Below are 19,202 nucleotides of genomic sequence, written 5' to 3' on the forward strand. Positions count from 1 at the left end.
GTATGATGGTTTAGTTTTGCACAACTCTGCTAGTTTACATTTCTGTAAAGAAAGCTTAAGTTAATGGCTCTCTTTTCACTGTGTCCTTGCCAGCACTTGCTTTTTAAAAAATTATTATTATTATCACTATTATTATTATTATTATTAGTAGTAGTAGTTGTTGTTGTTGTTTTGGCAATAGCCATTATGACAGGTGAGAAGTTATACTCCATTGAGCTTCTAATTTGCATTTCCCCGACAATAACTGATGCTGAACACATTTCCGTTATCGGCTGGCATTGTATATGTACTTTTGGGAAATAGCTATTTCTTTCCTAAATAGGCTTGTTTCCTGTTCTGAGATTGATCATCTGCTGTCCTTTGTTTACTGACTGCTAGTCATTTGCTATTAGATGTGCATAAAAGCAAGTCATTTAAAAAAAAAAACTGCGACACTGTATTGGGCTATCATGAAATCATTGCAAGACCATTAAGTAGCTAGTGTACAGATACACGTCATGCCATCCGTTCATACAGACTCACATGATTTGAAGCGGGAATACATTAATCTAACAACAGAACAAGGTGGGAAAGTGCATCTCATTCTAGGGAAAAGGCTAGATGGCAGCACTCACTTCCTTTGCTGTAAAATAACCTCACCTCCTCTTTTCTTTGTGGTGGGATGGGAAAGGTTCTGAGCAGTCCAGGAGGATTTGAAGTTGACAGCAGGTGAAGAGCCATGCAGAAAAGGGGAGGCAAAGAAGTGATTCCGTGGACGGGCTTCCTGACAGTGAAGTGGTCAGGATCATTAGTCTTCCACTTTGTAAATCAGCCCTGTGAGGAGTGGGCCAACTCCATGATATTCACAAAATGCTTGGCTTCAGAGTTATTACACCCCAGTGGGCAGTGAGCTAGGCACATCATACGTACATTACACCGCAGATACGATCCTACACTCTGGATGCAGAAACACTTGGCATGTTATCCAGCATGCCTGTGCTGTCATCCCCAAAGCAGAGAAAGGCATGTTTGGGCCTTAGGGTTTCCGTCTGTGGTCCTTTGTCGCTGTTCTTTGAGGTGAGCCTGCGTGGTAGGAGAAGGCTGTTGACCTCACTGAGTATGCGAGTCAAAGCAAGAGACTGGAAGGGCCCAGGAGCCCACTGTTCCCTTCAAGGGCCTGCCCCCTCACTTCCTTCCACAAGCTTCTCTTTCCTGAAGGACCTGTCACCTTCTTTTTATTGTCCTACAGGCTGAGCACCAAACTTTTAACTTAAGCGCTTTGAGGGATCACAGGACATCTAAGCTAACATCTGGAGATGGGGAAATGAAGAGTAAATGACAGGAAAAACTTCAGTGTGAAGCTGATTCCTGTTTTAGATGTGAGTTAGATTGTGATAAGATACGATATGATTAGCATCACTGAATACTAACACATTTTCATAATTACACCTCAGAGGTTTTGGAAAGTAAATTTCTCAAATCATTATCTGTTCTTTTGAGGCTATTAGTAAAAGTAAACTCTTTATACCCCAGATATATGGTTCATGCTAAGCTGCAGAAACCCTGTAGTAAGCTACTGCTCTGTGGGCAGTGGGCCCAGTTCCTATAGCTGACTATTTCTTGATGCATGCCTGCAGTCACAGGCAGACAACCAGAGGTCAGTGGTCTGTCCCCAACAAACTATTCTGTTTCAAATATAGCATTTTAAAGACTGAAATAGGAATCCACATTTTAAATGTAGAGATGTGTATGAAAGAAGCAGATACCATTCATAAAGTACACAAACCAAAACTTATACTGGCTGTCCTTGTGAATTCTCTCCAAATATCACCCCTACCTCTGGCATTCTTTAACGAAAGCAAACCCCACCTCACCCCTGGAAGATGATGGCCAGGAAGACTGATGCTTTGACGCTCGTGTCTCTGTGCACCGTGCCCCTGGCAGCCCTCATTTGTGATTTCTTTTTCATTAACAGGGCATGGAGAAGTCAGGGGTTTCACAACCTCCTCAGCCTGCCTCTCTGTGCCAGTTTGGAAATTTTCTACCTAGAATGCTCTGGCTAGGTGGTTCACCTTTGCCGCCGGGCACACTGAAGGCCGACGGTGGAGGAACACAGAGGTTTCAGCTTCATTCTGCTCTCTGCACCAGACAGTTGTTGAGTAGAGTGAGAAGAAGCCTTAGTCCCCAGCTTGGCTTTTCGAATGTGTACTCTTACAGACATAAAGTTTTTATTGATGTCTCGAATGAATCCAGTATTGCTGCCTTGTACTTATCCACTACTGTGCAAACACAACCATTTGGCTGATGTTTTTCCAGGGAAGGAGGTTGTGACAGGTCAGATATTTTCCATGGTGTCATCATTTCATGTAATTTATAATTAAATTTACCATAGGAAAGTTCTTTCTTTTATCTCCGTGCTCAAAAATATATGTTCCTTTTAGCGTACCCCACCGTCAAAGTTTGGTCACTTCATAATACTTAGCCCTGTCTAGTTCAGGTTTCAATAACCTAACGGTTTTGACTTCTTTTGGGAGGCTGAACATTCCCTTTTGGGTTTTCTTAGAGCTTCTTGCCTGACAAACTTGTGTGTTGGGTTTGTAGAAAGCGTTGCTTGACAAGTTCATGGTCATTGGGTAGAAACATTTGATCAAATTCATTCTGTCATGATTCAACAGATATTCCGTTAAGGTTGCTTAGGAGCTAGGATTTGAAAATCACAACTCTTTCATAGCTGATCTATGTCTTATTGCCACTTCAGGACTGGGAGAGACATCAGTTTGTGTTAGATGGCAGTGTGAGAGAACTTGGTTTTGACATCAGGATTCCACTTTCTTGCACAAGGACCATATGAAATTGATACGTTCTCTGGGAATTAGTTTCCTGGGTCTCAGCAACTGTATTGATTAAAGGTACTGATCAAGTTGGTGGTAAAGCTAACACCACTACTCTGCCCAAGGGATGTTGAGTAGGATGCTCCCTGATGGCATTGGTTCTGCAGCACATGCACCCTGTTTGATGGTATTGGTTCTGCAGTGCATGCACCCTGATTGATGGTATTGGGTCTGCAGCGCATGCACCCTGATTGATGGTATTGGGTCTGCAGCGCATGCACCCTGATTGATGGCATTGGGTCTGCAGTGCATGCACCCTGATTGATGGCATTGGTTCTGCAGCGCATGCACCCTGATTGATGGTATTGGTTCTGCAGCGCATGCACCCTGATTGATGGCATTGGTTCTGCAGCGCATGCACCCTGATTGATGGCATTGGGTCTGCAGCACACGCTCAGCAGCTGCTTCTCATTCAGCATCCTTGGATCAAGTCTTTTTATAATTAGACATCTTGAGCTTAGAGTGCCTTTGAGTTTTGTTGGTGGTGGTGCTATTGTTATTGAGCATGTTTTGGAAGACGTAGCTTACTCTTTGAGTGTAACTGTCCCATTCTCTTCTGCCCTGGTGCTCAGTATCAGGATGGTCCAAACCAGTTTTTTTTTTTTTTTTTTTTCAGTTTTTCAACTTATGGCCCCATTCCACTCTAGAATGTCTTCATGCAATCCTGTTGCTCTGAGTTACTTCTCTGTTGCTGTGATAAATTCCATGACCAAAAGCAACTTGGCATGGGTTGGGAGTGGGGCTGAGGGCCAGGACAGGTTTGTTTGGCTTCTATGTTCAAGTCGCAGTCCAAAAGTGTAGGAAGTCAGGACAAGAGCTCAAGCAGGAACTGAAACGTACGATGGAGGAATGCTGCTTACTAGTTTTCTCCTGGCTCATCATGCTCAGCTAGCTTTCTTATAAAGTCCAGGCTAACATGCATGAGGTGATGCTGCCCACAGTGGGCTGGGCCTTCCTACATCAATTGTCAAGCAAAATAGTGCTCCATGGACTTGCCTACAGGCCAACCTAATTCTTCAATGGTGGTTCCTGCTTCCCAGGCGACTTTGTGTTGTATCAAGCTGGCAATAAAAACTAATGAGAACACCTGGGAATTAGGTATAAAAAGCACTTATAGAAATCAAATGTCTATTCATAATAAATCATAAAGTTTCTTTAAAAATGACTTGTACATACCATTTTACCACTTATTACAGACAAAAGCACATTTGCATATTGATGAGGTGGATATGTTTATTTTTAAATATTTTTATTACGTATTTTCCTCATTTACATTTCCAATGCTATCCCAAAAGTCCCCCATACCCTCCCCTGACTCCCCTATCCACCCACTCCCACTTTTTGGCCCTGGCATTTCCCTGTACTGGGGCATATAAAGTTTGCAAGTCCAATGGGCTTCTCTTTCCAGTGATGGCCGACTAGGACATCTTTTGATACATATGCAGCTAGAGTCAAGAGCTCAGGGGTACTGGTTAGTTCATAATGTTGTTCCACCTATAGGGTTGCAGATCCCTTTAGCTCCTTGGCTACTTTCTCTAGCTCCTCCATTGGGGGCCCTGTGATCCATCCAATAGCTGACTGTGAGCATCCACTTCTGTGTTTGCTAGGCCCCGCATAGTCTCACAAGAGAGAGCTCTATCTGGGTCCTATCAGCAAAATCTTGCTAGTGTGTGCAATGGTGTCAGCATTTGGAGGCTGATTATGGGATGGATCCCCAGATAATGGCAGTCTCTAGATGGTCCATCCTTTCGTCACAGCTCCAAACTTTGTCTCTGTAAATCCTTCCATGGGTGTTTTGTTCCCAATTCTAAGAAGGGGCAAAGTGTCCACACTTTGGGCTTCGTTCTTCAGTTTCATGTGTTTTGCAAATTGTATATTGTATCTTGGGTATTCTAAGTTTCTGGGCTAATATCCACTAATCAGTGAGTACATATTGTGTGAGTTCCTTTGTGATTGGGTTACCTCACTCAGGATGATGCCCTCCAGGTCCATTCATTTGCCTAGGAATTTCATAAATTCATTCTTTTTAATAGCTGAGTAGTACTCCATTGTGTACATGTACCACATTTTCTGTATCCATTCCTCTGTTGAGGGACATCTGGGTTCTTTCCAGCTTCTGGCTATTATAAATAAGGCTGCTATGAACATAGTGGAGCATGTGTCCTTTTTACTGGTTGGGACATCTTCTGGATATATGCCCAGGAGAGGTATTGCGGGATCTTCCGGTAATACTATGTTCAATTTTCTGAGGAACTGCCAGAATGATTTCCAGAGTGGTTGTACAAGCTTGCAATCCCACCAAAAATGGAGGAGTGTTCCTCTTTCTCCACATCCTCTCCAGCATCTACTGTCACCTGAATTTTTGATCTTAGCCATTCTGACTGGTGTGAGGTGGAATCTCAGGGTTGTTTTGATTTGCATTTCCCTGATGATTAAGGATGTTGAACTTTTTTTCAGGTGCTTCTCTGCCATTTGGTATTCCTCAGGTGAGAATTCTTTGTTCAGTTCTGAGCCCCATTTTTTAACGTGGTTATTTGATTTTCTGGAGCCCACCTTCTTGAGTTCTTTATATATATTGGATATTAGTCCCCTATCTGATTTAGGATAGGTAAAGATCCTTTCCCAATCTGTTGGTGGACTTTTTGTCTTGTTGACGGTGTCTTTTGCCTTGCAGAAGCTTTGCAACTTTATGAGGTCCCATTTATCGATTCTCGATCTTACTGCACAAGCCATTGCTGTTCTATTCAGGAACTTTTCCCCTGTACCCATATCTTCGAGGCTTTTCCCTACTTTCTCCTCTATAAGTTTCAGTGTCTCTGGTTTTATGTGGAGTTCCTTAATCCACCTAGATTTGACCTTAGTACAAGGAGATAGGAATGGATCAATTCGAATTCTTCTACATGATAACCGCCAGTTGTGCCAGCACCATTTGTTGAAAATGCTGTCTTTTTTTCCACTGGATGGTTTTAGATCCCTTGTCAAAGATCAAATGACCATAGGTGTTTGGGTTCATCTCAGGGTCTTCAATTCTGTTTCATTGGTCTACTTGTCTGTCGTTATACCAGTACCATGCAGTTTTTATCACAATTGCTCTGTAGTACAGCTTTAGGTCAGGCATGGTGATTCCACCAGAGGTTCTTTTATCCTTGAGAAGAGGTTTTGCTATCCTAGGTTTTTTGTTATTCCAGATGAATTTGCACATTGCTCTTTCTAATTCGTTGAGGAATTGAGTTGGAATTTTGATGGGGATTACATTGAATCTGTAGATTGCTTTTGGCAAGATAGCCATTTTTACAATGTTGATCCTGCCAATCCATGAGCATGGGAGATCTTTCCATCTTCTGAGATCTTCTTTAATTTCTTCAGAGACTTGAAGTTTTTATCATACAGATCTTTCACTTCTTAGTTAGAGTCACACCAAGGTATTTTATATTATTTGTGACTATTGAGAAGGGTGTTGTTTCCCTAATTTCTTTCTCAGCCTGTTTATCCTTTGTGTAGAGAAAGGCCATTGACTTGTTTGAGTTAATTTTATATCCAGCTACTTCATTGAAGCTGTTTATCAGGCTTAGGAGTTCTCTGGTGGAATTTTTAGGGTCACTTATATATACTATCATATCATCTGCAAAAAGTGACATTTTGACTTCTTCCTTTCCAATTTGTATCCCCTTGATCTCCTTTTGTTGTCAAATTGTTCTGGCTAGGACTTCAAGCACAATGTTGAATAGGTAGGGAGAGAGTGGGCAGCTTTGTCTAGTCCCTGATTTTAGTGGGATTTCTTCCAGCTTCTCACCATTTACTTTGATGTTGGCTACTGGTTTGCTATAGATTGCTTTTATCATGTTTAGGTATGGGCCTTGAATTCCTGATCTTTCCAAGACTTTTATCATGAATGGGTGTTTGATCTTGTCGAATGCTTTTTCTGAATCTAAGGAGATGATCATGTGGTTTTTGCCTTTGAGTTTGTTTATATACTGGATTACGTTGATGGATTTCCATTTATTGAACCATCCCTGCATCTCTGGGATGAAACCTACTTGGTCAGGATGGATGATTGTTTTGATGTGTTCTTGGATTCGGTTAGCAAGAACTTTATTGAGGACTTTTGCATCGATATTCTTAAGGGAAATTGGTCTGAAGTTCTCTATCTTTGTTGGATCTTTTTGTGGTTTAGGTATCAGAGTAATTGTGGCTTCATAGAATGAGTTGGGTAGAGTTCCCTCTACTTCTATTTTGTGGAATAGTTTGTGAAGAACTGGGATTAGATCTTCTTTGAAGGTCTGATAGAACTCTGCACTAAACCCATCTGGTCCTGGGCTTTTCTTGGTTGGGAGACTATTAATGACTGGTTCTATTTCTTTAGGGGATATAGGACTGTTTAGATCATTAACCTGATCTTGATTTAACTTTGGTACCTGGTATCTGTCTAGAAACTTGTCCGTTTCATCCAGGTTCTCCAGTTTTGTTGAGTATAGCCTTTTGTAGAAGGATCTGATGGTGTTTTGGATTTCTTCAGGATCTGTTGTTATGTCTCCCTTTTCATTTCTGATTTTGTTAATTAGAATACTTTCCCTGTGCCCTTTAGTGAGTCTGGCTAAGAGTTTATCTATCTTGTGGGTTTTCTCAAAGAACCAGCTCCTCGATTGGTTGATTTTTTGAATAGATCTTCTTGTTTCCACTTGGTTGATTTCACCCCTGAGTTTGATTATTTCCTGCCTTCTACTCCTCTTGGGTGAATTTGCTTCCTTTTCTTCTAGAGCTTTTAGGTGTGTTGTCAAGCTGCTAATGTGTGCTCTCTCTAATTTCTTTTTGGAGGCACTCAGAGCTATGAGTTTTCCTCTTAGAAATGCTTTCATTGTGTCCCATAAGTTTGGGTATGTTGTGGCTTCATTTTCATTAAATTCCAAAAAGTCCTAAATTTCTTTCTTTATTCCTTCCTTGACCAAGGTATCATTGAGAAGAGTGTTGTTCAGTTTCCACATGAATGTTGGCTTTCTATTATTTATTTTGTTATTGAAGATCAGCCTTAGTCCATGGTGATCTGATAGGATGCATGGGACAATTTCAATATTTTTGTATATGTTGAGGCTTGTTTTGTGACCAATTATGTGGTCAGTTTTGGAGAAGGTACCATGAGGTGCTGAGAAGAAGGTATATTCTTTTGTTTTAGGATAAAATGTTCTGTAGATATCTGTCAGATCAATTTGGTTCATAACTTCTGTTAGTTTCACTGTGTCCCTGTTTAGTTTCTGTTTCCATGATCTGTCCATTGGTGAAAGTGGTGTGTTGAAGTCTCCCACTATTATTGTGTGAGGTGCAATATGTATTTTGAGCTTTACTAAAGTTTCTTTAATGAATGTCACTGCCCTTGACTTTGGAGCATAGATATTCAGAATTGATAGATCATCTTGGAGGATTTTACCTTTGATGAGTATGAAGTGCCCCTCCTTGTCTTTTTTGATGAATTTGGGTTGGAATTCGATTTTAATAGATATTAGAATGGCTACTCCAGCTTGTTTCTTCATACCATTTGCTTGGAGAATTGTTTTCCAGCCTTTCATTCTGAGCTAGTGTCTATCTTTTTCTCTGAGATGAGTTTCCTGTAAGCAGCAAAATGTTGGGTCCTGTTTGTGTAGCCAGTCTGTTAGTCTATGTCTTTTTATTGGGGAGTTGAGCCCATTGATATTAAGAGATATTAAGGAAAGGTAATTGTTGCTTCCTGTTATTTTTGTTGTTAAAGTTGGCGTTTTGTTCTTGTGGCTGTCTTCTTTTAGGTTTGTTGAGGGATTACCTTCTTGCTTTTTCTAGGATGTGGTTTCCGTCCTTGTATTTTTTTTTTTCTGTTTTTATCCTTTGAAGGGCTGGATTCATAGAAAGATAATGTGTGAATTTGGTTTTGTCGTGGAATACTTTGGTTTCTCCATCTATGATAATTGAGAGTTTGGCTGGGTATAGTAGCCTTGGCTGGAATTTGTGTTCTCTTAGTGTCTGTATAACATCTGTCCAGGCTCTTCTGGCTTTTCATAGTCTCTGGTGAAAAATCTGATGTAATTCTAATAGGCTTGCCTTTATATGTTACTTGACCTTTTCCCCTTACTACTTTTAGTATTCTATCTTTTTTTAGTGCATTTGTTTTTCTGATTATTATGTGTCGGGAGAAATTTCTTTTCTGGTCCAGTCTATTTGGAGTTCTGTAGGCTTCTTGTATGTTCATGGGCATGTCTTTCTTTAGGTTTGGGGAGTTTTCTTCTATAATTTTGTTGAAGATATTTGCCAGTCCTTTAAGTTGAAAAATCTTCATTCTCATCTACTCCTATTATCTGTAGGTTTGGTCTTCTCATTTTGTCTTGGATTTCCTGGATGTTTTGAGTTAGGATCTTTTTGCATTTTCCATTTTCTTTGACTGTTGTGTCAATGTTCTCTATGGAATCTTCTGCACCTGAGATTCTCTCTTCCATCTCTTGTATTCTGTTGCTGATGCTCACATCTATGGTTCCATATTTCTTTCCTAGAATTTCTATCTCCAGCATTGCCTCACTTTGGGTTTTCTTTATTGTGTCTACTTCCCTTTTTAGGTCTTGGATGGTTTTATTTAATTCCATCACCTGTTTGGTTGTGTTTTCCTGCAATTCTTTAAGGGATTTTTGTGCTTCCTCTTTAATGTCTTTTACCTGTTTAGCAGTGTTCTCCTGTATTTCTTTAAGTGAGTTATTAAAGTTCTTCTTGATGTCCTCTACCATCATCATGAGATATGCTTTTAAATCCGGGTCTAGCTTTTCGGGTGTGTTGAGCTGCCCTGGAGTAGGCCAAGTGGGAGTGCTGGGTTCTGATGATGGTGAGTGGTCTTGGTTTCTGTTAGTAAGATTCTTACGTTTACCTTTCACCATCTGGTAATCTCTGGAGTTAGTTGTTTTAGTTGTCTCTGTTTAGAGATTGTTCCTCTGGTGATTCTGTTACCCTCTATCAGCAGACCTGGGAGACTAGCTCTTGCCTCTGAGTTTCAGTGGTCAGAGCACTCTCTGCAGGCAAGCTTTCCTCTTACAGGGAAGGTGCACAGATATCTGGCATTCCAACCTCCCTTCTGGCCGAAGATGAAGGCCCAAAACAGAACATTTCCCAGAATCTGTGTTGCTTTGGCCTGGTCACAGAATCTGTTAGCTTCTTTGTGCACACTCTCACCTGTGCAGACTACTTTTTGGCGGAGTCCTGGAACCAAGATGGCTCCTGATGATCCTGAGGCAAAAGCCTCTGGATATGTTTATTTTTACATAAATAAATTTTTGGCTAAATTGTTCATACTGAGTTATGTAGAATATGTTCAGCATGTTTTAGATTTTCATTGATTTTATAATTAACACTGCTGAGATCCCCACTATGCATAAGCACAAAATGGCAAAAGTGTATTTAAGGACGTTTCAGAAGTCATTGGAAATTCTGTACTAATCCCAAACCAACATTCATTTAATGATTTTTTTAATGCAGTTCAGAAACTCAGACATTAAAAACATTAAAACTAGACATTCTAAGACTGCCCAACCCAAGATAATTAATTTTAAATATAATGCACTAAAGAATGATGAGAGAAAAACCACTAAAGTGTTTGTTTTCTATAAAAAAGAATGTTCAATGGGCGTGGAAAGCTACATTGCGAACACTGTAGTTCTTAACATCTCGTTGTCCTCTCCGAGCTGAGCTCTCCAGGCAGCGTTCACTCCTGTCACGTGGCATACTGGCATAAGCAGTGGGAAGACAGCATTTGTACATCCAGTTGTGAAGTTGTGTGACCCCCATCAGAGTGGGTGCCGACAGAAGGACATCAGATTCTACCCACTTGGTTTTAATTAATTTTTGGTCATTGCACATTCCGAAATCTCTTAACTGTTGTCAAGTTTTTCATTACCCCAGCATCTATTTTTTAAAAGCTGCATACTAAACCAGGTTTCCCTGAAGCCTGTTCTACAGAACAGCAGCTTTTTGAAATGCTCCCTCATGAAAAGTTTGTGGTTTACAGTCAGTTACGTTTGGGAAACATCTACTCATTCATTTGGTGCAGGTTTGCCTTGTTGAAAAAGAACTACAGAAATTTGAATGTCCCCTCTCTCTTCTGCAGAAACTCCTCTTTTAAGCTCTATGCTGTATCATATAATGTATTCTTTCTATGCATAAGTTGTTTTCTGATTTCCACTCAATTCTTTTGAGAGGATTTATTACTCATTTGTGTTGTCAGGCTCTTGTCACTCATCTGCTTACTCAGGGGATTTCAGAGGTAGCAAGGAGTTTTTGGTTTTCTCTCTGTCTGATACAGTGTTGACTCAATTATCTCTGTTGCTGTGATAAAACAAAACAAAACAAAACAAAACTAAACTAAACTGCTCTGTGCAAACGCAACTTAGGAAAGAAAACCTTTTTCTTCTCCTCCTCCTACTTTTTCTCTTCCTCTTCCTCCTTTCCTCCTCTACCTCTTCCTCCTCCTCTTGCTCTACCTCCTCCTCTATCTCCTCTACCTCCTCCACCTCCTCCTCTTCTTCTTTCTTCTTACATGTCAGGTCAAAGTCCACTATCAAGGAAAGTCAGGGCAGAACTCAAGCAGGATCGTGAAGCAGAAACCATGAAGGAACCATCCCCTCTCTCTCTCTCTCTCAAGCTCATGCCTAGCTAGCTAGTGTCCTTATAGCTCAGAACTACCTACCTAAGAGATGTTTCCACCCACTGTGGGTCATGCCCTCCCATATCAATCAACAATCAAGACAGGTATGCCCACAGGCCATTCAGATCTGTTTTTTTCCCCTCAATTAAGACTTCATTTTCTCAAGATTTTTTTCAACGTGTGGGTTGCAACCCTTTTGGGGATTGCATATCAGTTATTCTGCATACTAAATATTTGCAGTATAATTCATAACAGGAGATAAATTACAGTTAATGAAGTAGCAGTGAACTAGTGTTAAGGTTTGGGGTTGACACAACACAAGGAACTTTGTTAAACAGTTACAGCATTAGGAGGGCTGAGAACCGCTGCTCTCGGGTGCATCTGTTTGACAGTTGAAGCTGACTAGGGCAAGCACCTAGCAAAGTTCTTGGTTCATGGGTTATGCACAAATATTTATTGCAATTTATGCATGAAAAGAACTGTACCCAATGTTCATCAAGTCCCTAATGTGTGTCAAACATGAAACCTTTAAAGAGTGTGGCTTGTCGGAAGTTCTAAACTAGTCAGTGGTGGACCTGAGTTTAACCCAGCTGGGCAGGTCTGACTTGGAAGCCTTCTTCTTTCCATTAAACAGTGCAGCATTAATCCAGAAAGCATCAGAGTTACATTTGGATTCTGCTCCATTCTTCACTGTGAATACCATAAACTTGAAGTGTGCGTTGGACTCATCTTCCATACTTTTAAAATGAAGAATCGGGCTCTATGGTCCCTGGTAGGATCTTTCAGTGCTACACTGGGCCAATTTTATCCCTAAAAAAAAGATTATCCATCACATTTCAGCGTGAGATTGTGTAACTCAGAAACTCTAAATCCCTACTTGTGCTCTCTCTTTAAAATAAACAAAAGCCTTTTAGCTCCTTCTAGATGCTGTCCTTGTTAACCAGCCAGCCATGCTTGGTGGCCTGTGGGGAGTTTGCTTGATGGGTTTCCAGTTGTGGAGCCTCTGCTTCTGGGAGCCTTAAGCAGGTGTGCCACTCACAGAAGGAAGCAGGTCCCAAACAGCCGTTGAACTTTCTGTGGAAGGCCCCAGCCCCCTCTTAAAGCCAAGAGGGAAGTGTGGATTCGGGGTGAAAGGACTTATCTGGGCCTCTAATTTTTTTTTCCATTTTAAATGTCCAAAGAGCTGAAGGGATTTGCAGCCCCATAGGAGGAACAACAATATGAACCAACCAATAACCCCCAGAGCTCCCTGGTACTAAACCACCAACCAAAGAGTACACACGGAGGGACTCATGGCTCCAGCTATATTTGTAGCAGAGGATAGCCGTGTTGGTCATCAATGGGAGGAGAGGCCCTTGGTCCCAAGAAGGCTTGATGCCCCAGTGTAGGGGAATGCCAGAGCCAGGAAGCTGGGTTGGGTGGGTTGGTGAGCAGGGGGAGAGGGGAGGGGAGAGGGGGCTTCAGAGGGGGAAACCAGGAAAGGGGATAACATTTGAAATGTAAATAAGTGAAAATATCTAATAAAAATCATATCTAGTTGTCATTGAGATACATGCTAAAAAAAAAGGTGAGATAGGGAAAACAAAAGGCATTTCCTTTGTCTGTCGAGGAGAGCGTAATAATTTAGCAGTCCCGTCTAGGGCCAGTCCCATCTAGGGCCAGTCCTTTCTGCTGTTTGGAAGCTTCCGAGGAATGACAGGCTGTTTGGTCTGTTCTTAACTGATAGTCTTTGGGTTGTGGGATACAAGGAAATGCCGCAGCCAGTACTTGACCTTCCCGTTACGGGAAGCCTTCTGGTTTACTCCATTCATCACACACTCTGTTCCTAAGTGAGGAGAAGCACCAGGGAGCCATGGCCTCTGGCAGGCTCCGCTCATTGTGCAATCCAGTCACATTGATGGTAACTCCCAGGGCGAAATGGTCCAGGGAGAGCCGCCAAGTGGAAAATGTACCTAGGTTGTACGTTGTCTCCAGGAGATACCGATGGCACAGCGGCCTTCGTTAGGGGAAACTTGTGGGCGTCCTTACTTCTCCATCTCTGACCCAGTTCATGGGTCCCTTTCTCAAGGTTTACACTTTGCTGTTGGAGCGAACGGAGTGCTCTCTGCCCATGAGCTCATACAGCTAAACTCACAAAAATGTTAATCCGAGATCTATTCATTTGTGTCTTTGTCTTCATCAACACAGCACATGGAAATCATAATTTCTGAGCGGACAGGGGAGCAGTTTGGGCATTAAACTAAACTGCCACAAATGTGAAATATGAAAAACCTCCCTGGTATTCCCCTAAACGTTCATATCAGTGTAACCAAACTGCCACAAATGTGACATATGAAAAATCTCTAGAAACCTCCCTGGTATTCCCCTAAATGTTCATATCAGTGTAACCAAGATGCCAGTGAAGGAAGACAGAGAGTGTCTTAAGGGATATTTTCATCTATCTTTTTTGTTGTGCATAATATAAACCATCACAAGTTTAGCAGAATTAAATCCTGTGTGTTGCTGCTTTGGTTGAGCCTGAGCCATTCAGGCTCCTTAGAAGGCTGTGAGCAGACTTGGAGTTGAGTTCTGATGGAGGCTGTGGAGTAGCCAGTCCCCAACACACCCAGGATCCAGGGTACCGCAGTCTGAACGTTTGTCCCACAAAATGCAGATGTTGTCAAACCATGTTCACTAACCAGGAGCTGAGATAGAAGGAGAAATGCGCTTATTAGTTCCTGGTGGCATGGAAGCTTGTACCAAGTTATTACTGCCTCTTCGTGTACCACCAGCACACTCCTTCCCTAAACTGTATAATCATTGCTAGCTAGGAAGAAAATCTTTCTAAAATGTAATCTGATATATGTCTCTGATTTCCATGTGGGTGACAGTTTCTTACTATGTTTGTGGAAGCTTGCACATTTGTTGGTAATGGTACCATTAGTTTTGTCTTAATTTTCTTTAGTTGGAATATAAGTGGTACACAGTCTTAACTGAGAAATGTGGTTTCCTGTCTGATAGGGAACCTGGTTTCATTTCAGAAGCAATTCCTAGATATACCACTAGAGGGCAGGCTGACCCTTTTACTTTTTGAACCAAGCATGCTTTTATACTAAATTTTTTTTCTTGAAAAAAAAAATGGAATTAAAAAAAATGGTGTGCATGTTATACACAGAGATAAGGCTAAAATCAATTTACAGACGTGATATATCCTCTCTTTCAATTAAATCTGTCTTTCCGTGTATTCATCCAGACATCCATTGTACATGACAAAAGAGAAAAGGATATATAAAAAAATGAGTTAAGAGCCTATTTCATCTAAACATACTCATTTAAACATCTTTATTTAATTTATAATATATTTAATTTTTCATCTATTTCATTTAAAAATAGAATAGGGAGTCAGAGATCTCATTCACTGATCATTCTTTCAGGTTGTATTAGTGAAGTTAATGAACTGAACAAACTGGTTGTTGGCACTGTGCAGCAGCTAAAGGAATCAGAACAAACTTTTGACGCATTGGGATGGGGAGAGGAGAAGAGAGGGGAGGAAAGGAAGGGAAGAGAGGGAATTAGGAGAGGAGAGGGGGAGAGAGGAGAGAGGGAGAGAGGAAGGGGGGACAAAGGGGGAATGAGAGTATGACAATATCTGTCTCATGGGATGTTCATGCTGAGTGCTTCCGAGGTGTGCTCTGAGAGGTGCAGTTTTAGAGGGAAAGGAGAGACACTATTAGGGACTGTCAGTTTGAGTGGAGTGTAAGGTGTGAAGAGTCTGGCGACTCTAAGGGACGACAGAGAGCCTGGTCCCTAGAACATAGTCGTGGCAAACAGGACAGCAGCTGAAAATGAAGCCTTGAAGTGGAATTTTTCAGACCTTTTATACTGTGTGTTAGAATAGGAAAGTCACTTTTGCCAAGTCCTAGGTTCTACGTTTACATGTGGGTGAGTCCTTGCAGGGCTTTTTCAAGTCCTCTAGTTTCACCCTCAAGACCGTGAGATCCACTGACTGGTACTGTGCAGAGAAAGAAGCAGATCTGTGTTTCCAAGGCCCTGGTTGTGGCTGTTGAGTTGGATTTTAGGACATGGAGGGGCAGCTGGGAAGGTTAACCTCATTCAGGTCAGATGGCTTCAAGGTGCAGGCATGAAGGGCGAACTTCAGTTGCTGGCCAGGAGCGCTTGTACTGTACCTGTGCCAGTGGCAGCTTCTGCTGGAACCAGGGCTGCTGGGGCTCTCTCCAAGCCAGCAGTTCTCAACCTAGGGTCCTGACGCCTTCCGTAGTCGTGTATCAGATATCCTGCATATCAGCTATTTACATTATGATTTATAACAGTCGCAATTATGAAATAGGAATGAAATAATTTTATGGTTGAGAGTCACCACAACATGAGGGACTGTGTTAAGGGGACTGCAGCATTAGGAAGGTTGAGAACCACTGCTTGAAATAAATATTTACAACTTGATGCTGCATGTGGTATCTAGGATCTTATAAGTACACAGTAAATATTTCTCAAACAAATTACTGGGGAGGAAAAAGGTACCTATAACATATTACTGTATTATGTGACAACTGGACATCCTTTCCGTAGGTAAACCGAGTGAGTATACATACACCACCAGACGGTCGTGCCCATTCACAGGGGCAGCTTCTTACAATATCTATAGGTATCTATGCCATACAACTGTGTGGGGTGTGGAGTTTTTGTTTGTTTGTTTTTGCTTTGTTTTTTTTTTTTTTTAGCTCATTGTCCTATCTGCTGTATAGATAATAAACAAAATTCAAAAAACATACAGTTTTCAAATTCAACAGAGGAAGTTCAAGGGTTGAATTGCTAACATTTGACCTGTCCTGACGCATAGAGCAGCCAGTTTTAGATGACCTAACTGGATATGTTCACCTTAGAGGACAAGGACACGGTGGTGGGGGCAGGGAGGCTTCTCTTCTGGAGGGACCATCCTCTGAGATGCTCTCTGAGAGAGTGCATCTGAGACTGTCACAAAGCATCGCCTAGAGACTGAAGCGCAGACTGTATGTCACTCTTCATAGAACTCTTGAGACATCTCATGACTCCAGTGGGGAAAGTGGTCAAGCTTTCAGGAAAATCTGTGAAATACAAAATAGTTGAAAACTGCTTACTCAAGTCAAATTAATATTCCTTGGCCTAGTGAATAAGCTATATGGATCATTAGTTTTTCTGACAGTTTTCTCCCTTAAAACATAATTATGGCTAACTTTTGATTGTATTAGTCCTTATATTGCAGGCCTTTCTAAAGTCCTTTGTAGTCCTGCTTGCTCGAAAATTGTGATGGTAGTTTTGCTCCTTTTCCTCCCTTTCCTCCTCTTCCTCTTCCTCTTCCTCCTCCCCTTCCTCCTCCTCCCTCTCTTCCTTCCTTCTCCCATTCCTTCTGCTCCTCCCTCTTATTGTGCAGTGCATCAGATCTACTTCAGAAAGTCTTTAGAGTAAAACTTTATTTTTCCAGTTGCAGAAATGTGGAACTGTGGGGGCACAGACACAAACACTGGAGGATGAGTAGAAGATCAATCAAATATTTCAGATAAATCAAATAATTAAATATCTCTTCATAACAAATGTATGATTGGGTAATTTCTTACTTCTCCCACAAACACAGGCTTTTAAACTTATCACTGCTAGACACATATGACTGCACTTTTCCCACCTCAGACTTGTGCTGCTCAGGTGGCTTGGCTCTTAAAGCTGGCCTCACAACAAACCGCATCACCTTTAACTGTCTCAAGTAGTGAGAAACCTGTGATCGTTATGGTGTGGAACAAGGCTTCCTTTTTGCTGTTCTGTTCTGAGCCCATCAAGTAACATTAGATCCCATCTTGATGAATACAGTATCATGGTATCGTGATTTTTCTGTGAGATCCTAGTGTTCCAGACGAATGGCTTACTCTTCATAGTTGGAATGCCAAACACCAATGCTTTTCTCCTCTCAGGGTGAAACAATGGCAGATGGACTCCAAAATGGGGAGGGCAAAGAACAAGGTTGCCTTACAAATCCTGCAAGATCAGCCACACCAGGAAAACCAAACCCGCTGATGTTTTATGGCTCAGACTTTATGTGAGCGCCCGGGATCAAAGGGCTCAAGTCCCCCTGGACCACAAGGTTCATAGTTCATGGCAAAAACTCATCAAAAAGAACACTTTAGTCGTTTAAACTTTTCATTTTAATCAGCCTCAGTAATAAAAGAGCCTTTAGGTGTCCAAAAACATTCTGCAAGATCAAGAGGTTGTTTGCTCATTTCTCGACGCAGCTTTCTTATTGGATCCATACAGTGCCTGTGGCCTCAGAGTGTCAGAGGGCCATTGCCTCCACACCGTCTGCCCTCATGGGATGGTTCCTTTCGGTTCTTCTAACTGTGCATTATGTGATAATAAATTATGGCACCTGACGGAAGGACCGTAAAATTTTCACACCGTTTATCAAGCCCCTTCAGCCATTTAAAGCTAGGTCTCTGACAGCAAGGCAGTGACTTAGTGTTTAGACAGAAACACAGTCTACTGCCCTGTGCCTTGGCTAGCACCAGGAAACAGCTCTGCAAAGGAGAAAGGACACAAGACTCAGCGTCAAGCGTCAGAAGATGCAAACAGAGTCACCGCCAGCCCGCGGGGCAGACACTAGCCACAGTTGCGCTTTTTGACAGTACCTCCGCCACATTCCCTTCAGAGTACACAGGGTGAGGTTTGTGAAGTTGCTAACGCTGCAGAAAGAACAGTGGAGTTGCGGGTTCCCTTCCTGGAAGCCGTCGGCCATACTCCTGCCATGTCTTTTCCATCCGTTCAGGTTCAGCTTCAACTTTGCCTCACTCTCGGCTTTCCTTTAAGTGGCTTTAGTCACTTGGCCTTGTCGCTTAGGGATTTCATGTTTACTTCTGCCTTGGGAGCTTTCCACGCGTGTGTTTGGATTCATGTCTTCCCCTGGGGTTCCAACATTGCATGTCTGACTTTTGCTGGAATATTGGGGAAGGCTTTCAGTATCTCATTCTAAAACTATCAAAGCCAGAGCACCTGAAAACCAGTAAGCCTTGGGTTTAAGGGGCTCCACATCGTTGTTTAGCTCCCCCTTCTGGTTCATAGCATGATTTACAGAAGCGTCTTTCCATAGCTGCCCTGTCTATTTGAGGTTTCACCGTTTTTCCTAGAAGTCACACCACTAATCTCGGATGCATCCTTAACATCCTTTTCTCTGTCAGCCAACGTTAGATTGGGGATAGCTTCAAGGAGTGAACCCTTTCCCTATCCCTACTGAACCAATGGCCACTGAAAGATTCTCGGAAGTTAGAAAGCACTGTGTAACCCCTGAGAAGCCCTAATGGAGAGTTCTAAGCCCAAGGTCACACAGTTCCAGAGTATTCTTGATGGCTAAATGATGCTACTTGTAGCTCCCTAGTCCTCTGATGTACACATCCTTCCAACAGCGTCACTCTTTCATGTGAGTTTAGTTATCGCTTTAGCCTAGCTTACACACATTCAAGCCCTTAGTTCATTACCAGTCACTAATAGCCATCTCCAAAGGTTCATGGTCCCCACTTAGGCTGGTACGTAGAACCTTCAGACTTCAGCTTTCTACCTATTTTTCTTTATAACATCACCACTTGCCTATAACTCCCATTCTCCTTCATTGCGTTTGGATTTATGGAGTCCAGTGAGAGCTCACCGGGATATATAAAATATTTTCCTTC

At 41.9% G+C, this 19,202-nt stretch overlaps 1 protein-coding gene across 6 annotated transcripts in view; it reads left to right on the forward strand.

Moving 5' to 3' along the window:
- The window catches only part of Fmn1 (formin 1), a 389,105-nt gene that overhangs the window by 152,670 nt on the left and 217,233 nt on the right, over positions 1 to 19,202 (forward strand). The window lies entirely within an intron of this gene.

This window comes from Mus musculus, chromosome 2 (assembly GCF_000001635.26).
Source record: "Mus musculus strain C57BL/6J chromosome 2, GRCm38.p6 C57BL/6J".
Classification (NCBI taxonomy): Eukaryota; Metazoa; Chordata; class Mammalia; order Rodentia; family Muridae; genus Mus; species Mus musculus.